A 9,194-nucleotide genomic window follows, 5' to 3' on the forward strand; every position below is an offset into this window, starting at 1 on the left:
TCGGGTAGCTGCCACGACAGCTAGCAGCTTGCGTCTGGTCACGCAATACCATCGCTCGCTCTTGCTAAAAAACCCGACTGAAGTAGGCCAAGACTCGGTCACCTTCTGGGGCTACCTGTGACAGCACTGCCCCCATGCCAACATCACTGGTGTCCGTGTCCAGGACGTAGGGCAAAGAGGGGTCAGGAGGAGAAAGGATTGGTGCGGTAGTGAGGGCTCGCTGTAGGCTGGTGAAAGCAAGCTGACATTCATGAGTCCATGCAAAGGGACGGTCTTTCTGCAGAAGTTGGAAGGAGAAGCCCTTCACAAACTTGCGATAGTAAGATGCCAGACCCAGGAAACTTTTCAACTTTCCCTGGCTGGTGGGCACTGGCCAATTCTGTATGGCTCTCACTTTCTCCTCCAGGGTGCTGATGCCCTTGCCATCCACCTTGTGGCCCAGGAACTCCACCTCCTTCCTCATGAAGCAGCATTTGTCCGGGTGCAGTTTCAGCCCCGCTGCTGCCAACCTCCTCAGCACTAAACGCAGAGAGTCCAGTGCCGCCTGGAATGACTGACCATGGACCAGGACATCGTCCAGGTACACCAGGCATTCTTGCCGGGGAATACCCGACAGCACCCTATCCATAAGCCTCTCGAAAGTCCCGGGGGCATTGCAGAGGCCAAAACTGAGAACCTTAAAATGCCAGTGACCCCTGGTGGTGCTAAAGGCAGTCTTTGGCCTGGATTCAGGTGAGAGGGGCACCTGCTAATACCGGCTACGCAGGTCCAGGGAGGAAAACCATGAGGACCCAGAAACAAGATCCAAGGTGTCATCCACCATTGGTAAAGGGTAGCAGCCCTTCCTGGTGACCTTATTCAGGGCCCTGTAATCGACACAGAACCTCCACCTTGAACTCCTTTTCTTAGGCACCATGAACACCCTCGAGGACCAGGGGCTGTCCGACAGCTCTATAATACCCGCCCACAACATTGCATCCACTTCTCTGTCAGCAGCCTCCTGCTGTGCCATTGGGAGATGTCTGGGTCGTGCTTTGACGGGCTGGGCATTCCCTGTGTCTATATGGTGCTGGATAAGGTGTGTGAGCCCCACATCATCGTCAGGGGGGGCAAAAATGCCAGTTATCCTAAACTTAACAGAATAACATGTAACACATAATACCTGAAGGTATTACAGTATTTAAAGCCTGAATGTAATTTTTTTCACAATGCGTGTTGTTGTTTATTCCAATGTTAAAGCAGACTTTAATTAGCAAACGCGTTGTTTAATCCGATGGTAAAGCAGACTTTGATTAGCAAACGCGTTGTTGTTTAATCCGATGTTAAAGGGGACTTTGATTAGCAAACGCGTTGTGTTGTTTAATTCGATGTTAAATTCAATTTAATTTTATTTATATAGCGCATTATCACAACATTACATTGTCTCAATGCGCTTTACATTTCTGCCTCGTAAGGACCCCCCAGTGAGTAACCCAAAGGCAACGGTGGCAAGGAAAAACTCCCTAAGAGGAAGAAACCTTGGGAGGAACCAGACCCAAAGGGGGAGCCCATCCTTCAGGGGCCGGCAGATGAGTCAAACAAACAAGATGATATGACTAAGCTAATACAGGGGTTGAAATATCAGTCTCAATGCAGCGGCCGACCGGTGCAGGCACGGGGTGCTTGATGCACGATGGCAGGATTAATAGAGGCACAGCCGCAGGGAAGGATGGCGAGGCATCGCGTTGAGCCAAGGGCAGGCAGGTTGGAGGGTAGTTGCCGGAGGTGGAGGTAGTTGTCTTGCAGGCAGCAGAGGCATAAATTCTTCAATGACATGGTGCTCCAGACAGCACACCCCAGAAGGGGTGAGGGAGGAAGTAAGAAAAATTGTGTATTAGCCAGAGTTGAGGAAACCAGGGGCAATGCAAGCAAAATGATCGAGTGCAATATTCATGTAGGCTCCGGCAGATCTGGCTATAGCAGCATGAGAAAGAGGGAGAGACAGGCGGGAACACAGGCATGGAGACTCCCTGAACATCAGCACTCTAGTGTAAAGCTAGAGTGACAGCACTGATGTATCAGTTTATCCAAAGCCAATGACACCGAACCCCACCCAGCTCTTCACCTCATACTGTTAGTCTGACTGGGAGTGAGCGACTAGCTGGAACCAGAACTAGGTTTCCTATATGCTAAGCTATACAAGTGCGTTTTTAATCTAGACTTGAAAAGCGAGAGTTTGCCTGAATCCCACACATCTGCCGGGAGACCATTCCACAGCTGCGGAGCTCTGTAAGAGAATGCTCTGCAGCCTGCCGCAGCCCTGTCTACTTTAGGAACTAATAGATATCCTGCTCCTTGTGAACGAAGCAGGATTAAAGGGGACTTTGATTAGCAAACACATTGTTGTTTAATTCGATGTTAAAGGAGACTTTGATTAGCAAACGCGTTGTTGTTTAATTCGATGTTAAAGGAGACTTTGATTAGCAAACGCGTTGTTGTTTAATCAGATGGTAAAGCAGACTTTGATTAGCAAACGCGTTGTTGTTTAATTAGATGGTAAAGCAGACTAATTAGCAAACACGTTGTTTAATGATATTTCACAGTGCTTTCATGATCTACAGGTTGTTCAGACTGTAAATAATGCTTTCGTGATCTACTGGTTGTTCAGACTGGAAATAATGCTTTCATTATCTACAGGTTGTTCAGACTGGAAATAATGCTTTCGTGATCTACTGGTTGTTTAGACTGGAAATAATGCTTTCGTGATCTACTGGTTGTTCAGACTGGAAATAATGCTTTCATGATCTACTGGTTGTTCAGACACTAAATAATGCTTTCATTGATATGCCTGATTTTGTTTCAGATATTCCAGAAATGCCTCGAAAAAAGCAGCTGTGCCCCGTTTGCGATAAGGTTTATTTGAATGTCTCCTGCCACCTTAAAGCTGTCCATAAGGTGGACAGCAAAGAGGAGCGGCACATGCTGTATGGCGCCGCAACTGGGCGCTATGCTGGGAGACTCGATTGCCCACTTGAAGGGTGTAGCAGCAAATCCTTGACGCGGCTTGATCGGCATTTAACGATAATGCATAAATTACCTGCGGCTGAGACGAAGCAGCAGGTACTACATTACATTTAATTTCATTGTATCAGTATAGTAAATTTCCACATATTTTCATTGTGTTAAAGGATTTCACATGATTGCCTCTTGCCAAATACACAGGTGATTAATGCAAAAAAAATAGCATGCCGCCGGTCAGTTGGTGCCATCAAGGACCCACATAGCAGACAGGTCTGGCCCAGATCTGGCGTCAAGCCGGCATTGCTGGCTGAGTTCTGGCATGGCAAGTGGTATGTCAACCAGATATGGGCCAGGTCTGGCAATGATGGCACTGTTTACATTATGGCATGCCAGATGTGGCCCGATTGTGGTTTGGTCTATGTGGCCCAGGCACATAGAAGACAGGTCTGGGCCAGATCTGGCGTCAAGCCGGCACTGCTGCCCAGTTAGCAAGCACATGTGGGCCGATTCTCGCTGAGTTGTGGCACATTCGGTTCACTGTCAGCAACGGTAAAAAATTGCGGGCCGATTGTGGGCCTAGCACGGCGACGATTCTGGCTGACTGTCGGCATTTTTAATCTGGGCCAGAATCGTTCTGAGCGCGGCGAGCGATTCTGGCTGACTGTCGGCATTTTTAATCTGGGCCAGAACCGTTCTGAGCGCGGCGAGCGTTTCTGGCTGACTGTCGGCATTTTTAATCTGGGCCAGAACCGTTCTGAGCGCGGCGAGCGTTTCTGGCTGACTGTCGGCATTTTTAATCTGGGCCAGAACCGTTCTGAGCGCGGCGAACGATTCTGGCTGACAGTCGGCATTTTGCGTGTCGGACGACTTTGGCTGACAGTCATCCATTTCAGCATTGGTAACATGATTTGTGTCGTACCTAGCCCTCACCTGGCGTAAAATTCTGGCCTGATGTCAGATAAATATTCTCAAAAAAATTCGAACCAGAACTAGTCTTAACATGGAAGATCATTCTGACTACAGTCTATAGGAGGGGTCACCAACATGGTGCCCGTGGGCAACAGGGCGCACCCAAGGACCACATGAGTTGCCCACGGTGACTGTTCTAAAAATAGCACAACTCACCATTGAGCATGGCGTCTAAAATTTAATTTTATCCTGTTGATATTCTTCTTTAATCACATTTGCATTTATATAGATTTGAAAATGGCAATATCTAAAAGAAAGCATTTAAAACGCGTTTATTATACATGATTTAAGAAAAATGTATCAAACTGGTAGCCCTTCGTAAGGCTCAGTACCCGTGAAGTAGCTCCCAGTTTCAAAAAGGTGACCCCTGGTCTTAGTCTATAAGAACATAAGAAATTTACAAACGAGAGGAGGCCATTCGGCCCATCAAGCTCGTTTGGGGAGAACTTAACTAATAGCTCAGAGTTGTTAAAATCTTATCTAGCTCGGATTTAAAGGAACCCATGGTTTTAGCTTCCGTTACACTAGCAGGAAGAATATTCCATACTCTAACTACACGCTGTGTAAAGAAGGGCTTCCTCAAATTTGTTTTAACATGTTCTCCCGCTAATTTCCACTTATGGCCACGAGTTCTAATATTTAGACTAATACTGAAATAGTCATTTGGCTGAACAGCATCCAGACCCGTTAGAATCTTATAGACCTGAATCATATCCCCCCTTAGTCTCCTTTGCTCAAGGCTAAACAGATTCACTTCCGCTAACCTCTCCTCATAAGACATTCCTCTAAGACCAGGAATCATTCTCGTTGCACCTTTTCTAAGGCAATATATATGAGGTTCTCATTTCATTATGTTGTATATGTAAATCTGCAAGATGTCACCTGGGTCTGTTCGAGCATTGGTAATGCTTTGTCCCATACCTGACCCTCATCTGGCATAAAATTGTGGCTGAAGGCTCTGCTCTCTATTATATCATAACCACTGTCTGTTTGGGATAAAGCCTATACTAAAGATCATGAGAAACACAATAAAGGGCCAATGGCTGACATACAAAAAGACTCCAAGCACCAGCTGTTGACATAGTACAGTCCCACTGATATGATAATTTTTTTGTTTAACATTGGAAAACCATTAAAACTTATTGGATATTTTTTGTTAACTACGGTATATCGTCAATCATTATTTTTCATCTGACATGTTTACTTAAAAAAGGAAAAGTAAAAACAAATGAAAACATTAATTTATCTTCTCTAAAATCTTGTCTTTTAAAAATATAAACCCGTTTGGAATACTTTGTATAGGGCTTTTCTATTGACCATTCGGTATTTGATCATCTACGCTGAACAACCAATCCTGAAATAAGTGGGCGTTAACGTTTCAGTTTAGACCAATCAATGTCCTTTAGACGTCACTGCAACTTCACCGGACTTTGAGGCTGTTGACGGCGTCGATCGACTTTAGATGGCTGATTCAGTTTGAATAATAATGAGCGAATTGTGGTAAGTGAAATATTTCAGTTACTTTTAAAGTTCCATTTAACCTTTTTAGTCAGAGATTTTAGCTTAAGATTCTGTCGGAACGGTATGTTGGGAATGATCGTTCATTTTAAAAAGTCGGTTCAAACAAGTCACACGCCTTGACATAATATTAAATACAGGGCTCTCGAGTTTAAATCAGATGTTTAACGTTAGATTACATCTGCAGAGCTCTCAAGTCTCACGTATTGTGTGTGGGACACACGCATTTAACACAACAATCTCCCACGCCAAACGACATTTCTCTGTCTGAGAAGTGATAAAGCTCGCGCCACAGCTAATCCAAACCTGCACCTTCTATTTTTTTCTTTTCATGGGGGACATGTCACTTCAGTCCACTGCTCCTTTGTTGCTGGTGATATCTGAAACTTGTTTGGTTAAAAATGAGCACCGCAAGTTCCAATTTACGACTTAAAGTCACAGTAAAAAAAAAACAGGGATGAAATTCATATGGAACAATCATATATTCTGTGCAGAATTGGATATAGCAGCCTTCTGGACAGTTACAGTTCAGCAATGAGTGTTTTTTATGTCAGATCAGAACAGATATTACATTTCAGATTGCATACATATATGCATACAACTTTGACGTGTTGTGAATTAAATGGTGAAATTAACAACCCTGTTTAAATATTGTTTACTTGTTCATGATATTCTGTCATGGACATAATGATTCATATCTCCTTATTTGTGTACTACTGTATGTGTTTTGGAATTGTTTTATACTATAAATGTTGGGTGCTGTCTTGATCTTGATGGTATGATTTATGTTCTATGCCTTAGAAGCAGGTGGCATTAATAGTTTTGTGTTGTGTGTTGTGGCTGCAAAATTCCTTAACTAGGAGTGCAACGGACCAGGAGGCAGAGAAAAACATTCAAAGATGGCTTCAGTTGGCACCTGACAGGGATGGAGGAATGAAGGAACATGCAAAAAGGGCAAATGACACTTAATTCCATTGTTTGTGATGTATTTACTTGTTTTGTATTTGGATTTTTTTGTGTGTGTTTTTGACCACCCAAATTTCACATTTTATTAACCAGTTTTACAGGGCCATGTTCTTAGATATTTTGTATGTTGTGAAGTGCTTTAAACGCCTCATCTGTCTGTTGATGTTACAAAGTAAAGTGTAATTAAATATCAATCAGTGGTTTGTTGAAAAGCATTTATATGTTGTTTATAGTAAAAGTAAAAATAAACTTTATTGATATCAATTGTGTATCCATTGTGCTTTATGATGTCACTGGGCCTGTTATGGCCCAAATCAGGTAGAACCATGTCTGGGCCATCACTGGGCCTGTTATGGCCCAAATCAGAAAATCGATGTCTGGGCCGTCACTGGGCCTGTTGTAGCCCAAATCAGGTAGAACCATGTCTGGGCCATCACTGGGCCTGTTATGGCCCAAATCAGAAAATCCATGTCTGGGCCGTCACTGGGCCTGTTATGGCCCAAATCAGAAAATCCATGTCTGGGCCATCACTGGGCCTGTTATGGCCCAAATCAGGAAGAACCATGTCTGGGCCGTCACTGGGCCTGTTATGGCCCAAATCAGGAAGAACCATGTCTGGGCCGTCACTGGGCCTGTTATGGCCCAAATCAGAAAATCCAGGTCTGGGCCGTCACAGGGCCGTCATTCTTTGCGGTATCTGGGCCAAAGGAAAATGAATAGTGTGGGCCAGATCTGGCCCAAAAGAATTTTGCTATCTGGGGAGAGCACCCCAAAAGAGGAAGACAAATATGAGCAGTTCAACAGACGTCTTGAGCTCATAGAGACATTTGACGAAGTGGGAGCCAAGAAAGGCTGCTAAGCCAATATTGGACTCCCACAAGTTATTTTTTAAAGGTAAGATTTACAATTGCAATGTCATGACAAAACTTATAATATGTAAGAGATATTTATGTATTTTCTTGCATCGTGTTTTTCAGCAAGCACAACTGTTGCCGGTTAGATTACAATGGTTAACTATAATTTACTTCTTTTGTTCTTTACTTTTAGAATATGTGCTGAAGGAGTATCGCAGTGCCACCACAAAAGTTGGACAGTCAGACAAAGATATCGAAAATCAGGAGTTGAAACAGATCGAGAAATTTGTGCAATTCATGCACATCAGTGACAATCCAGCGCCAGCCCATTTAAAATATTTAGCTGACTTGGCTAGAATAAATGCATGGGTGGTTGAAATGTACATAAAATTTAAAGTTACAACAATTAAGCATTATCTCGAATCTGTAGCCAAGTTCATTGCATTTTTAATAGATGCAAAGCTGCCGGCTGTCCGGCTGAGGCACCGGCAGATGCAATTATTATCGAGGCATTTAAGGAATCAAAAGGCCGTAGTTGTAAAAAAAAATAACATGTCACAGGCAATTGATAAAGCAAAAAAAAGAAAGTAAAATACCAACTGGTGCGCGATTGTCGGAGCTCTCTACAGGTTTGTGTTTCACGTACAGAGGCTCTATGGGCGGATCCCCACGACATGAGACACAGAAACAAGTTCATCGGCGCGTTGGCCACTTATATATTTTCAAACAGTGGCCACCGCGCCTGTGTTCTTGTCAACTTGTTGGCCTCGGAGGTCAGTGAGGCCAACATATCTGATGGCAGGGTCATCATACATGTGAGTGCCCAATGACTTGGTCATATCACATCTCAGTGCAACAAGACATTGACGCAGCATGCAGGTACGGACTTGGTCACGTCTAACATGTCATCTCGTCTTCACAGGCCGCACACCATAACACATCTGGGAGCTACGGCCATGCGAACATCGTGCTTAACGAGAGGGAGTACGGGTGGATGTGCAGCTTCCAAAACATACGATCGAAATTACCTGGCTTCACGCTTTACACAAAGACCTTTTTCTTCAGCTCCTCCGGGCAGCCGCTGAAAAAACTAAACTTCTTTGTGATGCAGGCATGCCGGGAAGCTGGCATGCCTCGCCCGTTCTCCATTAACGACATACGGAGCGGTGTCTCGACCTGCGTGAGTGAAAGTTGGAAACAATCCAAGTAATCTTCTCTCTTTCAGAGATTGTCTCGACTCTCATCAATTTCCATTTGTCATTCACAGGTCGAGCGGAACTTGCCAGAAGACCAGAGGCGTGTGGTGGCACGCATGATGTGCCACAGCTTAGAAACGGCTGACCGGATTTATGTGGCGGCCCCCCAGCTGGAGGAGCTGCAGGCTGGCCAGAACAATCTTCGCTGTGCATTCGGTGGCAGCAGATGTCCGCCACATAAAGCCGGTCAGCCGTCTGTGTCGCCACCACGCACCTCTAGGGTCAGCCTCCGCCGTAGGAAGGCTCTCGTCCGTCTCCCCAGCAGCCCCTCCTCTGTAGAGCTCGACCACACGTCGCAATGCAGTGGAGTGGAGCCTCTGTGTGAGACGGGCTACGAAGGTGACATGCCTCTTGTAGGAAAAGACAAGTTGATTACGTCAGCAAGTGAACAGTTACGGTAAGGCTAAAGTGACATATTACTTTCCAACAGCTCCCGGTGAGCCGCTCAATTTGTCCTTGGCCGAGGACACCCCACGGTCAACGCAAGGGACCAGTGGTCCCCAAGATGAAACATCTGCGATATGTGAGACACACTGTGTAGAAAAAACAAGTTGATCACATCAGCTAGTGAACAGCGACGGTGAGGCTAAAGGGACATATTGCTTTCCAACAGATGAAGAGTTCAACATGA

General features: G+C 44.9%; 1 long non-coding RNA gene across 1 annotated transcript; it reads left to right on the top strand.

The window, feature by feature from the left end:
- Window positions 1-5,298: 5,298 nt before the first annotated feature.
- LOC140591722 (uncharacterized) lies at window positions 5,299-6,717 on the top strand. Its single transcript, XR_011992034.1, has 2 exons — window positions 5,299-5,469; window positions 6,348-6,717. It is a non-coding gene; the product is annotated as an uncharacterized lncRNA (long non-coding RNA).
- The last annotated feature ends 2,477 nt before the right edge of the window (window positions 6,718-9,194 follow it).

The sequence above is a fragment of the Paramormyrops kingsleyae genome, chromosome 6 (assembly GCF_048594095.1).
Source record: "Paramormyrops kingsleyae isolate MSU_618 chromosome 6, PKINGS_0.4, whole genome shotgun sequence".
Taxonomy (NCBI): domain Eukaryota; kingdom Metazoa; phylum Chordata; class Actinopteri; order Osteoglossiformes; family Mormyridae; genus Paramormyrops; species Paramormyrops kingsleyae.